Here is a 10,000-nt window from a genome sequence, read left to right on the forward strand (position 1 = left end):
CTTACGGTCATACCACCCTGAACTCGTCCGATCTCGTCCAATCTCGGAAACTAAGCAGGGTCGTGCCTGGTTAGTACTTGGATGGGAGACCGCCTGTGGAATACCAGATGCTGTAAGCTGTTTCATTTTTTTGATCATTTGTTTTTTTTTTATCATAGAGAGACATATTCACATGTCCAAAAATTCAGCCAGAATCAAGGGCATGACATCTTTAAAAGGCCCCTTTCTGCACACAATAATGGCTTACGGCCATACCACCCTGAACACGCCCGATCTCGTCCGATCTCGGAAGCTATGCAGGGTCGGGCCTCGTTAGTACTTGGATGGGAGACCGCCTGTGGAATATCAAATGCTGTAAGCTGTTTCATTTTTTTGATCAAATGTTTTTTTTTTATCATATAGAGACATATTCACATGTCCAAAAATTCAGCCAGAATCAAGGGCATGACATCTTTAAAAGGCCCCTTTCTGCACACAATAATGGCTTACGGCCAAACCACCCTGAACTCGTCCGATCTTGGAAGCTAAGCAGGGTCGGGCCTGGTTAGTACTTGGATGGGACAACGCCTAGGAATACCAGATGCTGTAAGCTTTTTTTATTTTTTTGATCATATGTTTTTTTTTTATCATAGAGAGACATATTCACATGTCCAAAAACTCAGCCAGAATCAAGGGCATGACATCTTTAAAAGGCCCCTGTCTGCAGACAATAATGGCTTACGGCCATACCACCCTGAACATGCCCGATCTCGTTCCATCTCAGAAGCTAAGCAGGGTAAGGCCTGGTTAGTACTTGGATGGGAGACCGCCTGGGAATACCAGGTGCTGTAAGCTTTTTCATTTTTTTGATCATGTTTTTTTTTATCATATAGAGACATATTCACATGTCCAAAAATTCAGCCAGAATCAAGGGCATGACATCTTTAAAAGGCCCCTTTCTGCACACAATAATGGCTTAAGGACATACCACCATGAACTTGTCCGATCTCGGAAGCTAAGCAGCGTCTGGCCTGGTTAGTACTTGGATGGGAGACCGCCTGGGAATACCAGGTGCTGTAAGCTTTTTCATTTTTTTTGATCATATGTTCTTTTTTTATCATATAGAGACATATTCACATGTCCAAAAATTCAGCCAGAATCAAGGGCATGACATCTTTAAAAGGCCCCTGTCTGCACACAATAATTGCTTACGGCCATACCACCCTGAACACGCCTGATCTCGTCCGATCTCGGAAGCTAAGCAGGGTAGGGCCTGGTTAGTACTTGGATGGGAGACCGCCTCGGAATACCAGGTGCTGTAAGCTTTTTCATTTTTTTGATCATATGTTTTTTTTTTTATCATATAGAGACATATTCACATGTCCAAAAATTCAGCCAGAATCAAGGGCATAACATCTTTAAAAGGCCCCTATCTGCACACAATAATGGCTTACGGCCATACCACCCTTAACAAGCCCAATCTCGTCCCATCTCGGAAGCTAAGCAGGGTCGGGCCTGGTTAGTACTTGAATGGGAGACCGCCTGGGAATACCAGATGCTGTAAGCTTTTTTTATTTTTTTGATCATATGTTTTTTTTATCATAGAGAGACATATTCACATGTCCACAAATTCAGCCAGAATCAAGGGCATGACATCTTTAAAAGGCCCCTGTCTGCACACAATAATGGCTTACGGCCATACCACTCTGAACACGCCCGATCTCGTCCGATCTCGGAAGCTAAGCAGGGTCGGGCCTGGTTAGTACTTGGATGGGAGACCACCTGGGAATACCAGGTGCTGTAAGCGTTTTCATTTTTTTGATCATATGTTTTTTTTTATCATATAGAGACATATTCACATGTCCAAAAATTCAGGCAGAATCAAGGGCATGACATCTTTAAAAGGCCCCTTTCTGCACACAATAACAGCTTACGGCCATACCACCCTTAACACGCCCGATCTCGTCCGATCTCGGAAACTAAGTAGGGTCGTGCCTGGTTAGTACTTTGATGGGAGACCGCCTGGGAATACCAGACGCTGTAAGCTTTTTCATTTTTTTGATCATATGTTTTTTTTATCATATAGAGACATATTCACATGTCCAAAAATTCAGCCAGAATCAAGGGCATGACATCTTTAAAAGGCCCCTCTCTGCACACAATAATGGCTTATGGCCATACCACCCTGAACACGCCTGATCTCGTCCGATCTCGGAAGCTAAGCAGGGTAGGGCCTGGTTAGTACTTGGGTGGGAGACCGCCTGGGAATACCAGGTGCTGTAAGTTTTTTCATTTTTTGGATCATATGTTTTTTTTTTATCATATAGAGACATATTCACATGTCCAAAAATTCAGCCAGAATCAAGGGCATGACATCTTTAAAAGGCCCCTTTCTGCATACAATAATGGCTTACGGCCATACCACCCTGAACACGCCCGATCTCGTCCGATCTCGGAAGCTAAGCAGTGTCGGGCCTGGTTTGTACTTGGATGGGAGACCACCTGGGAATACCAGGTGCTGTAAGCGTTTTCATTTTTTTGATCATATGTTTTTTTTTATCATATAGAGACATATTCACATGTCCAAAAATTCAGCCAGAATCAAGGGCATGACATCTTTAAAAGGCCCCTTTCTGCACACAATAATGGCTTACGGCCAAACCACCCTGAACTCGTCCGATCTTGGAAGCTAAGCAGGGTCGGGCCTGGTTAGTACTTGGATGGGAGACCGCCTGGGAATACCAGACGCTGTAAGCTTTTTTTATTTTTTTGATCATATGTTTTTTTTTTATCATAGAGAGACATATTCACATGTCCAAAAATTCAGCCAGAATCAAGGGCATGACATCTTTAAAAGGCCCCTGTCTGCAGACAGTAATGGCTTACGGCCATACCACCCTGAACACGCCCAATCTCGTTCGATCTCAGAAGCTAAGCAGGGTCGGGCCTGGTTAGTAATTGGATGGGAGACCGCCTGGGAATACCAGGTGCTGTAAGCTTTTTCATTTTTTTTGATCATATGTTTTTTTTTTATCATATAGAGACATATTCACATGTCCAAAAATTCAGCCAGAATCAAGGGCATGACATCTTTAAAAGGCCCCTCTCTGCACACAATAATGGCTTACGGCCATACCACCCTGAACACGCCTGATCTAGTCCGATCTCGGAAGCTAAGCAGGGTAGGACCTGGTTAGGACTTGGATGGGAGACCGCCTGGGAATACCAGGTGCTGTGAGTTTTTTCATTTTTTTGATCATATGTTTTTTTTTTATCATATAGAGACATATTCACATGTCCAAAAATTCAGCCAGAATCAAGGGCATGATATCTTTAAAAGGCCCCTTTCTGCACACAGTAATGCCTTACGTCCATACCACCCTGAACTCGTCCGATCTCAGAAGCAAAGCAGGGTCGGGCCTGGTTAATACTTGGATGGGAGACCGCCTAGGAATACCAGGTGCTGTAAGCTTTTTCATTTTTTTGATCATATGTTTTTTTTTTATCATATAGAGACATATTCACATGTCCAAAAATTCAGCCAGAATCAAGGGCATGACATCTTTAAAAGGCCCCTTTCTGCACACAATAATGGCTTACGGCCAAACCACCCTGAACTCGTCCGATCTTGGAAGCTAAGCAGGGTCGGGCCTGGTTAGTACTTGGATGGGAGACCGCCTGGGAATACCAGGTGCTGTAAGCTTTTTCATTTTTTTGATCATGTTTTTTTTTATCATATAGAGACATATTCACATGTCCAAAAATTCAGCCAGAATCAAGGGCATGACATCTTTAAAAGGCCCCTGTCTGCACACAATAATGACTTACGGCCATACCACCCTGAACACGCCTGATCTCGTCCGATCTCGGAAGCTAAGCAGGGTCGGGCCTGGTTAGTACTTGGATGGGAGACCGCCTGGGAATACCAGGTGCTGTAAGCTTTTTCTTTTTTTTATCATATGTTTTTTTTTTATCATATAGAGACATATTCACATGTCCAAAAATTCAGCAAGAATCAAGGGCATGATATCTTTAAAAGGCCCCTTTCTGCACACAATAATGCCTTACGTCCATACCACCCTGAACACGCCCGATCTCAGAAGTAAAGCAGGGTCGGGCCTGGTTAATACTTGGATGGGAGACCGCCTAGGAATACCAGGTGCTGTAAGCTTTTTCATTTTTTTGATCATATGTTTTTTTTTATCATAGAGAGACATATTCACATGTCCAAAAATTCAGCCAGAATCAAGGGCATGACATCTTTAAAAGGCCCCTGTCTGCACACAATAATGGCTTACGGCCATACCACCCTGAACACGCCTGATCTCGTCCGATCTCGGAAGCTAAGCAGGGTAGGGCCTGGTTAGTACTTGGATGGGAGACCGCCTGGGAATACCAGGTGCTGTAAGTTTTTTCATTTTTTTGATCATATGTTTTTTTTTTATCATATAGAGACATATTCACATGTCAAAAAATTCAGCCAGAATCAAGGGCATGACATCTTTAAAAGGCCCCTTTCTGCACACAATAATGGCTTAAGGACATACCACCATGAACTTGTCCGATCTCGGAAGCTAAGCAGCGTCTGGCCTGGTTAGTACTTGGATGGGAGACCGCCTGGGAATACCAGGTGCTGTAAGCTTTTTCATTTTTTTTGATCATATGTTCTTTTTTTATCATATAGAGACATATTCACATGTCCAAAAATTCAGCCAGAATCAAGGGCATGAGATCTTTAAAAGGCCCCTGTCTGCACACAATAATTGCTTACGGCCATACCACCCTGAACACGCCTGATCTCGTCCGATCTCGGAAGCTAAGCAGGGTAGGGCCTGGTTAGTACTTGGATGGGAGACCGCCTGGGAATACCAGGTGCTGTAAGCTTTTTCATTTTTTTGATCTTATGTTTTTTTTTTTATCATATAGAGACATATTCACATGTCCAAAAATTCAGCCAGAATCAAGGGCATAACATCTTTAAAAGGCCCCTGTCTGCACACAATAATGGCTTACGGCCATACCACCCTTAACAAGCCCGATCTCGTCCCATCTCGGAAGCTAAGCAGGGTCGGGCCTGGTTAGTACTTGAATGGGAGACCGCCTGGGAATACCAGATGCTGTAAGCTTTTTTTATTTTTTTGATCATATGTTTTTTTTATCATAGAGAGACATATTCACATGTCCACAAATTCAGCCAGAATCAAGGGCATGACATCTTTAAAAGGCCCCTGTCTGCACACAATAATGGCTTACGGCCATACCACTCTGAACACGCCCGATCTCGTCCGATCTCGGAAGCTAAGCAGGGTCGGGCCTGGTTAGTACTTGGATGGGAGACCACCTGGGAATACCAGGTGCTGTAAGCGTTTTCATTTTTTTGATCATATGTTTTTTTTTTATCATATAGAGACATATTCACATGTCCAAAAATTCAGCCAGAATCAAGGGCATGACATCTTTAAAAGGCCCCTTTCTGCATACAATAATGGCTTACGGCCATACCACCCTGAACACGCCCGATCTCGTCCGATCTCGGAAGCTAAGCAGTGTCGGGCCCGGTTTGTACTTGGATGGGAGACCACCTGGGAATACCAGGTGCTGTAAGCGTTTTCATTTTTTTGATCATATGTTTTTTTTTATCATATAGAGACATATTCACATGTCCAAAAATTCAGCCAGAATCAAGGGCATGACATCTTTAAAAGGCCCCTTTCTGCACACAATAATGGCTTACGGCCAAACCACCCTGAACTCGTCCGATCTTGGAAGCTAAGCAGGGTCGGGCCTGGTTAGTACTTGGATGGGAGACCGCCTGGGAATACCAGACGCTGTAAGCTTTTTTTATTTTTTTGATCATATGTTTTTTTTTATCATAGAGAGACATATTCACATGTCCAAAAATTCAGCCAGAATCAAGGGCATGACATCTTTAAAAGGCCCCTGTCTGCAGACAGTAATGGCTTACGGCCATACCACCCTGAACACGCCCGATCTCGTTCGATCTCAGAAGCTAAGCAGGGTCGGGCCTGGTTAGTACTTGGATGGGAGACCGCCTGGGAATACCAGGTGCTGTAAGCTTTTTCATTTTTTTTGATCATATGTTTTTTTTTTATCATATAGAGACATATTCACATGTCCAAAAATTCAGCCAGAATCAAGGGCATGACATCTTTAAAAGGCCCCTCTCTGCACACAATAATGGCTTACGGCCATACCACCCTGAACACGCCTGATCTAGTCCGATCTCGGAAGCTAAGCAGGGTAGGACCTGGTTAGGACTTGGATGGGAGACCGCCTGGGAATACCAGGTGCTGTGAGTTTTTTCATTTTTTTGATCATATGTTTTTTTTTTATCATATAGAGACATATTCACATGTCCAAAAATTCAGCCAGAATCAAGGGCATGATATCTTTAAAAGGCCCCTTTCTGCACACAGTAATGCCTTACGTCCATACCACCCTGAACTCGTCCGATCTCAGAAGCAAAGCAGGGTCGGGCCTGGTTAATACTTGGATGGGAGACCGCCTAGGAATACCAGGTGCTGTAAGCTTTTTCATTTTTTTGATCATATGTTTTTTTTTTATCATATAGAGACATATTCACATGTCCAAAAATTCAGCCAGAATCAAGGGCATGACATCTTTAAAAGGCCCCATTCTGCACACAATAATGGCTTACGGCCAAACCACCCTGAACTCGTCCGATCTTGGAAGCTAAGCAGGGTCGGGCCTGGTTAGTACTTGGATGGGAGACCGCCTGGGAATACCAGGTGCTGTAAGCTTTTTCATTTTTTTGATCATGTTTTTTTTTATCATATAGAGACATATTCACATGTCCAAAAATTCAGCCAGAATCAAGGGCATGACATCTTTAAAAGGCCCCTGTCTGCACACAATAATGACTTACGGCCATACCACCCTGAACACGCCTGATCTCGTCCGATCTCGGAAGCTAAGCAGGGTCGGGCCTGGTTAGTACTTGGATGGGAGACCGCCTGGGAATACCAGGTGCTGTAAGCTTTTTCTTTTTTTTGATCATATGTTTTTTTTTTATCATATAGAGACATATTCACATGTCCAAAAATTCAGTAAGAATCAAGGGCATGATATCTTTAAAAGGCCCCTTTCTGCACACAATAATGCCTTACGTCCATACCACCCTGAACACGCCCGATCTCAGAAGTAAAGCAGGGTCGGGCCTGGTTAATACTTGGATGGGAGACCGCCTAGGAATACCAGGTGCTGTAAGCTTTTTCATTTTTTTGATCATATGTTTTTTTTTATCATAGAGAGACATATTCACATGTCCAAAAATTCAGCCAGAATCAAGGGCATGACATCTTTAAAAGGCCCCTGTCTGCACACAATAATGGCTTACGGCCATACCACCCTGAACACGCCTGATCTCGTCCGATCTCGGAAGCTAAGCAGGGTAGGGCCTGGTTAGTACTTGGATGGGAGACCGCCTGGGAATACCAGGTGCTGTAAGTTTTTTCATTTTTTTGATCATATGTTTTTTTTTTATCATATAGAGACATATTCACATGTCAAAAAATTCAGCCAGAATCAAGGGCATGACATCTTTAAAAGGCCCCTTTCTGCACACAATAATGGCTTAAGGACATACCAACCTGAACTTGTCTGATCTCGGAAGCTAAGCAGCATCTGGCCTGGTTAGTACTTGGATGGGAGACCGCCTGGGAATACCAGGTGCTGTAAGCTTTTTCATTTTTTTTGATCATATGTTCTTTTTTTATCATATAGAGACATATTCACATGTCCAAAAATTCAGCCAGAATCAAGGGCATGAGATCTTTAAAAGGCCCCTGTCTGCACACAATAACAGCTTACGGCCATACCACCCTGAACACGCCTGATCTCGTCCGATCTCTGAAGCTAAGCAGGGTCGGGCCAGGTTAGTACTTCGATGGGAGACCGCCTGGGAATACCAGGTGCTGTAAGCTTTTTCATTTTTTTGATCATATGTTTTTTTTTTTATCATATAGAGACATATTCACATGTCCAAAAATTCAGCCAGAATCAAGGGCATAACATCTTTAAAAGGTCCCTGTCTGCACACAATAATGGCTTACGGCCATACCACCCTTAACACGCCCGATCTCGTCCCATCTCGGAAGCTAAGCAGGGTCGGGCCTGGTTAATACTTGGATGGGAGACCGCCTGGGAATACCAGATGCTGTAAGCTTTTCTTATTTTTTTGATCATATGTTTTTTTTATCATAGAGAGACATATTCACATGTCCACAAATTCAGCCAGAATCAAGGGCATGACATCTTTAAAAGGCCCCTGTCTGCACACAATAATGGCTTACGGCCATAACACCCTGAACACGCCCGATCTCATCCGATCTCGGAAGCTAAGCAGGGTCGGGCCTGGTTAGTACTTGGATGGGAGACCACCTTGGAATACCAGGTGCTGTAAGCGTTTTCATTTTTTTGATCATATGTTTTTTTTTTATCATATAAAGACATATTCACATGTCCAAAAATTCAGCCAGAATCAAGGGCATGACATCTTTAAAAGGCCCCTGTCTGCACACAATAATGGCTTATGGCCATACCACCCTGAACACGCTTGATCTCGTCCGATCTCGGAAGCTAAGCAGGGTAGGGCCTGTTTAGTACTTGGATGGGAGACCGCCTGGGAATACCAGGTGCTGTAAGCGTTTTCATTTTTTTGATCATATGTTTTTTTTTATCATATAGAGACATATTCACATGTCCAAAAATTCAGCCAGAATCAAGGGCATGACATCTTTAAAAGGCCCCTTTCTGCACACAATAATGGCTTACGGCCAAACCACCCTGAACTCGTCCGATCTTGGAAGCTAAGCAGGGTCGGGCCTGGTTAGTACTTGGATTGGAGACCGCCTGGGAATACCAGACGCTGTAAGCTTTTTTTATTTTTTTGATCATATGTTTTTTTTTTATCATAGAGAGACATATTCACATGTCCAAAAATTCAGCCAGAATCAAGGGCATGACATCTTTAAAAGGCCCCTGTCTGCAGACAATAATGGCTTACGGCCATACCACAATGAACACGCCCGATCTCGTCCGATCTCGGAAGCTAAGCAGGGTAGGGCCTGGTTAGTTCTTGGATGCGAGACCGCCTGGGAATACCAGGTGCTGTAAGTTTTTTCATTTTTTTGATCATATGTTTTTTTTTTATCATATAGAGACATATTCACATGTCCAAAAATTCAGCCAGAATCAAGGGCATGACATCTTTAAAAGGCCCCTTTCTGCACACAATAATGGCTTAAGGACATACCACCCTGAACTTGTCCGATCTTGGAAGCTAAGCAGCGTCTGGCCTGGTTAGTACTTGGATGGGAGACCGCCTGGGAATACCAGGTGCTGTAAGCTTTTTCATTTTTTTTGATCATATGTTCTTTTTTTATCATATAGAGACATATTCACATGTCCAAAAATTCAGCCAGAATCAAGGGCATGAGATCTTTAAAAGGCCCCTGTCTGCACACAATAACAGCTTACGGCCATACCACCCTGAACACGCCTGATCTCGTCCGATCTAGGAAGCTAAGCAGGGTCGGGCCTGGTTAGTACTTGGATGGGAGACCGCCTGGGAATACCAGGTGCTGTAAGCTTTTTCATTTTTTTGATCATATGTTTTTTTTTTTTTATCATATAGAGACATATTCACATGTCCAAAAATTCAGCCAGAATCAAGGGCATAACATCTTTAAAAGGCCCCTGTCTGCACACAATAATGGCTTACGGCCATACCACCCTTAACACGCCCGATCTCGTCCCATCTCGGAAGCTAAGCAGGGTCGGGCCTGGTTAGTACTTGAATGGGAGACCGCCTGGGAATACCAGATGCTGTAAGCTTTTTTAATTTTTTTGATCATATGTTTTTTTTATCATAGAGAGACATATTCACATGTCCACAAATTCAGCCAGAATCAAGGGCATGACATCTTTAAGAGGCCCCTATCTGCACGCAATAATGGCTTACGGCCATACCACCCTGAAC

The 10,000-nt window shown here is 43.5% G+C and overlaps 23 non-coding genes and 15 pseudogenes across 23 annotated transcripts; all 38 read left to right on the top strand.

The window, feature by feature from the left end:
* The window catches only part of LOC132961867 (5S ribosomal RNA), a 120-nt pseudogene extending 1 nt beyond the window's left edge, over positions 1-119 (top strand).
* Positions 120-241: 122 nt separating this feature from the next.
* On the top strand, positions 242-361 carry LOC132961829 (5S ribosomal RNA; annotated as a pseudogene).
* Positions 362-715: 354 nt separating this feature from the next.
* On the top strand, positions 716-834 carry LOC132962486 (5S ribosomal RNA). The gene has a single exon (XR_009668449.1). It is a non-coding gene; the product is annotated as a 5S ribosomal RNA (ribosomal RNA).
* Positions 835-1,185: 351 nt separating this feature from the next.
* Positions 1,186-1,304, top strand: LOC132962100 (5S ribosomal RNA). The gene has a single exon (XR_009668083.1). It is a non-coding gene; the product is annotated as a 5S ribosomal RNA (ribosomal RNA).
* Positions 1,305-1,427: 123 nt separating this feature from the next.
* Positions 1,428-1,546, top strand: LOC132961750 (5S ribosomal RNA; annotated as a pseudogene).
* A 121-nt stretch (positions 1,547-1,667) lies between these two features.
* LOC132962034 (5S ribosomal RNA) lies at positions 1,668-1,786 on the top strand. The gene has a single exon (XR_009668020.1). It is a non-coding gene; the product is annotated as a 5S ribosomal RNA (ribosomal RNA).
* A 121-nt stretch (positions 1,787-1,907) lies between these two features.
* Positions 1,908-2,026, top strand: LOC132961670 (5S ribosomal RNA; annotated as a pseudogene).
* A 120-nt stretch (positions 2,027-2,146) lies between these two features.
* LOC132962145 (5S ribosomal RNA) lies at positions 2,147-2,265 on the top strand. Its single transcript, XR_009668125.1, has one exon. It is a non-coding gene; the product is annotated as a 5S ribosomal RNA (ribosomal RNA).
* A 122-nt stretch (positions 2,266-2,387) lies between these two features.
* LOC132962206 (5S ribosomal RNA) lies at positions 2,388-2,506 on the top strand. The gene has a single exon (XR_009668183.1). It is a non-coding gene; the product is annotated as a 5S ribosomal RNA (ribosomal RNA).
* A 121-nt stretch (positions 2,507-2,627) lies between these two features.
* LOC132961906 (5S ribosomal RNA) lies at positions 2,628-2,736 on the top strand (annotated as a pseudogene).
* Positions 2,737-2,859: 123 nt separating this feature from the next.
* Positions 2,860-2,978, top strand: LOC132962405 (5S ribosomal RNA). The gene has a single exon (XR_009668377.1). It is a non-coding gene; the product is annotated as a 5S ribosomal RNA (ribosomal RNA).
* A 123-nt stretch (positions 2,979-3,101) lies between these two features.
* LOC132962489 (5S ribosomal RNA) lies at positions 3,102-3,220 on the top strand. Its single transcript, XR_009668452.1, has one exon. It is a non-coding gene; the product is annotated as a 5S ribosomal RNA (ribosomal RNA).
* A 122-nt stretch (positions 3,221-3,342) lies between these two features.
* On the top strand, positions 3,343-3,451 carry LOC132962019 (5S ribosomal RNA; annotated as a pseudogene).
* Positions 3,452-3,573: 122 nt separating this feature from the next.
* Positions 3,574-3,682, top strand: LOC132961781 (5S ribosomal RNA; annotated as a pseudogene).
* A 119-nt stretch (positions 3,683-3,801) lies between these two features.
* LOC132962116 (5S ribosomal RNA) lies at positions 3,802-3,920 on the top strand. Its single transcript, XR_009668098.1, has one exon. It is a non-coding gene; the product is annotated as a 5S ribosomal RNA (ribosomal RNA).
* Positions 3,921-4,041: 121 nt separating this feature from the next.
* Positions 4,042-4,150, top strand: LOC132961927 (5S ribosomal RNA; annotated as a pseudogene).
* Positions 4,151-4,271: 121 nt separating this feature from the next.
* Positions 4,272-4,390, top strand: LOC132962056 (5S ribosomal RNA). The gene has a single exon (XR_009668041.1). It is a non-coding gene; the product is annotated as a 5S ribosomal RNA (ribosomal RNA).
* A 354-nt stretch (positions 4,391-4,744) lies between these two features.
* On the top strand, positions 4,745-4,863 carry LOC132962477 (5S ribosomal RNA). Its single transcript, XR_009668440.1, has one exon. It is a non-coding gene; the product is annotated as a 5S ribosomal RNA (ribosomal RNA).
* Positions 4,864-4,986: 123 nt separating this feature from the next.
* Positions 4,987-5,105, top strand: LOC132961664 (5S ribosomal RNA; annotated as a pseudogene).
* A 121-nt stretch (positions 5,106-5,226) lies between these two features.
* On the top strand, positions 5,227-5,345 carry LOC132962036 (5S ribosomal RNA). The gene has a single exon (XR_009668022.1). It is a non-coding gene; the product is annotated as a 5S ribosomal RNA (ribosomal RNA).
* Positions 5,346-5,467: 122 nt separating this feature from the next.
* LOC132962228 (5S ribosomal RNA) lies at positions 5,468-5,586 on the top strand. Its single transcript, XR_009668203.1, has one exon. It is a non-coding gene; the product is annotated as a 5S ribosomal RNA (ribosomal RNA).
* Positions 5,587-5,707: 121 nt separating this feature from the next.
* On the top strand, positions 5,708-5,816 carry LOC132961907 (5S ribosomal RNA; annotated as a pseudogene).
* A 122-nt stretch (positions 5,817-5,938) lies between these two features.
* On the top strand, positions 5,939-6,057 carry LOC132962127 (5S ribosomal RNA). Its single transcript, XR_009668108.1, has one exon. It is a non-coding gene; the product is annotated as a 5S ribosomal RNA (ribosomal RNA).
* A 123-nt stretch (positions 6,058-6,180) lies between these two features.
* Positions 6,181-6,299, top strand: LOC132962490 (5S ribosomal RNA). The gene has a single exon (XR_009668453.1). It is a non-coding gene; the product is annotated as a 5S ribosomal RNA (ribosomal RNA).
* Positions 6,300-6,421: 122 nt separating this feature from the next.
* On the top strand, positions 6,422-6,530 carry LOC132962020 (5S ribosomal RNA; annotated as a pseudogene).
* Positions 6,531-6,652: 122 nt separating this feature from the next.
* Positions 6,653-6,761, top strand: LOC132961782 (5S ribosomal RNA; annotated as a pseudogene).
* Positions 6,762-6,880: 119 nt separating this feature from the next.
* LOC132962118 (5S ribosomal RNA) lies at positions 6,881-6,999 on the top strand. The gene has a single exon (XR_009668100.1). It is a non-coding gene; the product is annotated as a 5S ribosomal RNA (ribosomal RNA).
* A 122-nt stretch (positions 7,000-7,121) lies between these two features.
* On the top strand, positions 7,122-7,230 carry LOC132961928 (5S ribosomal RNA; annotated as a pseudogene).
* A 121-nt stretch (positions 7,231-7,351) lies between these two features.
* Positions 7,352-7,470, top strand: LOC132962057 (5S ribosomal RNA). The gene has a single exon (XR_009668042.1). It is a non-coding gene; the product is annotated as a 5S ribosomal RNA (ribosomal RNA).
* Positions 7,471-7,824: 354 nt separating this feature from the next.
* LOC132962074 (5S ribosomal RNA) lies at positions 7,825-7,943 on the top strand. The gene has a single exon (XR_009668058.1). It is a non-coding gene; the product is annotated as a 5S ribosomal RNA (ribosomal RNA).
* Positions 7,944-8,066: 123 nt separating this feature from the next.
* On the top strand, positions 8,067-8,185 carry LOC132962483 (5S ribosomal RNA). Its single transcript, XR_009668446.1, has one exon. It is a non-coding gene; the product is annotated as a 5S ribosomal RNA (ribosomal RNA).
* A 121-nt stretch (positions 8,186-8,306) lies between these two features.
* On the top strand, positions 8,307-8,425 carry LOC132962222 (5S ribosomal RNA). Its single transcript, XR_009668198.1, has one exon. It is a non-coding gene; the product is annotated as a 5S ribosomal RNA (ribosomal RNA).
* Positions 8,426-8,547: 122 nt separating this feature from the next.
* Positions 8,548-8,666, top strand: LOC132962286 (5S ribosomal RNA). Its single transcript, XR_009668260.1, has one exon. It is a non-coding gene; the product is annotated as a 5S ribosomal RNA (ribosomal RNA).
* Positions 8,667-8,787: 121 nt separating this feature from the next.
* On the top strand, positions 8,788-8,896 carry LOC132962000 (5S ribosomal RNA; annotated as a pseudogene).
* Positions 8,897-9,019: 123 nt separating this feature from the next.
* LOC132962491 (5S ribosomal RNA) lies at positions 9,020-9,138 on the top strand. The gene has a single exon (XR_009668454.1). It is a non-coding gene; the product is annotated as a 5S ribosomal RNA (ribosomal RNA).
* Positions 9,139-9,492: 354 nt separating this feature from the next.
* LOC132962258 (5S ribosomal RNA) lies at positions 9,493-9,611 on the top strand. Its single transcript, XR_009668233.1, has one exon. It is a non-coding gene; the product is annotated as a 5S ribosomal RNA (ribosomal RNA).
* A 125-nt stretch (positions 9,612-9,736) lies between these two features.
* Positions 9,737-9,855, top strand: LOC132962435 (5S ribosomal RNA). Its single transcript, XR_009668406.1, has one exon. It is a non-coding gene; the product is annotated as a 5S ribosomal RNA (ribosomal RNA).
* Positions 9,856-9,976: 121 nt separating this feature from the next.
* LOC132962501 (5S ribosomal RNA) overlaps positions 9,977-10,000 on the top strand; it is a 109-nt pseudogene continuing 85 nt past the window's right edge.

The sequence above is a fragment of the Labrus mixtus genome, unplaced genomic scaffold (genome assembly GCF_963584025.1).
Source record: "Labrus mixtus unplaced genomic scaffold, fLabMix1.1 SCAFFOLD_56, whole genome shotgun sequence".
Classification (NCBI taxonomy): domain Eukaryota; kingdom Metazoa; phylum Chordata; class Actinopteri; order Labriformes; family Labridae; genus Labrus; species Labrus mixtus.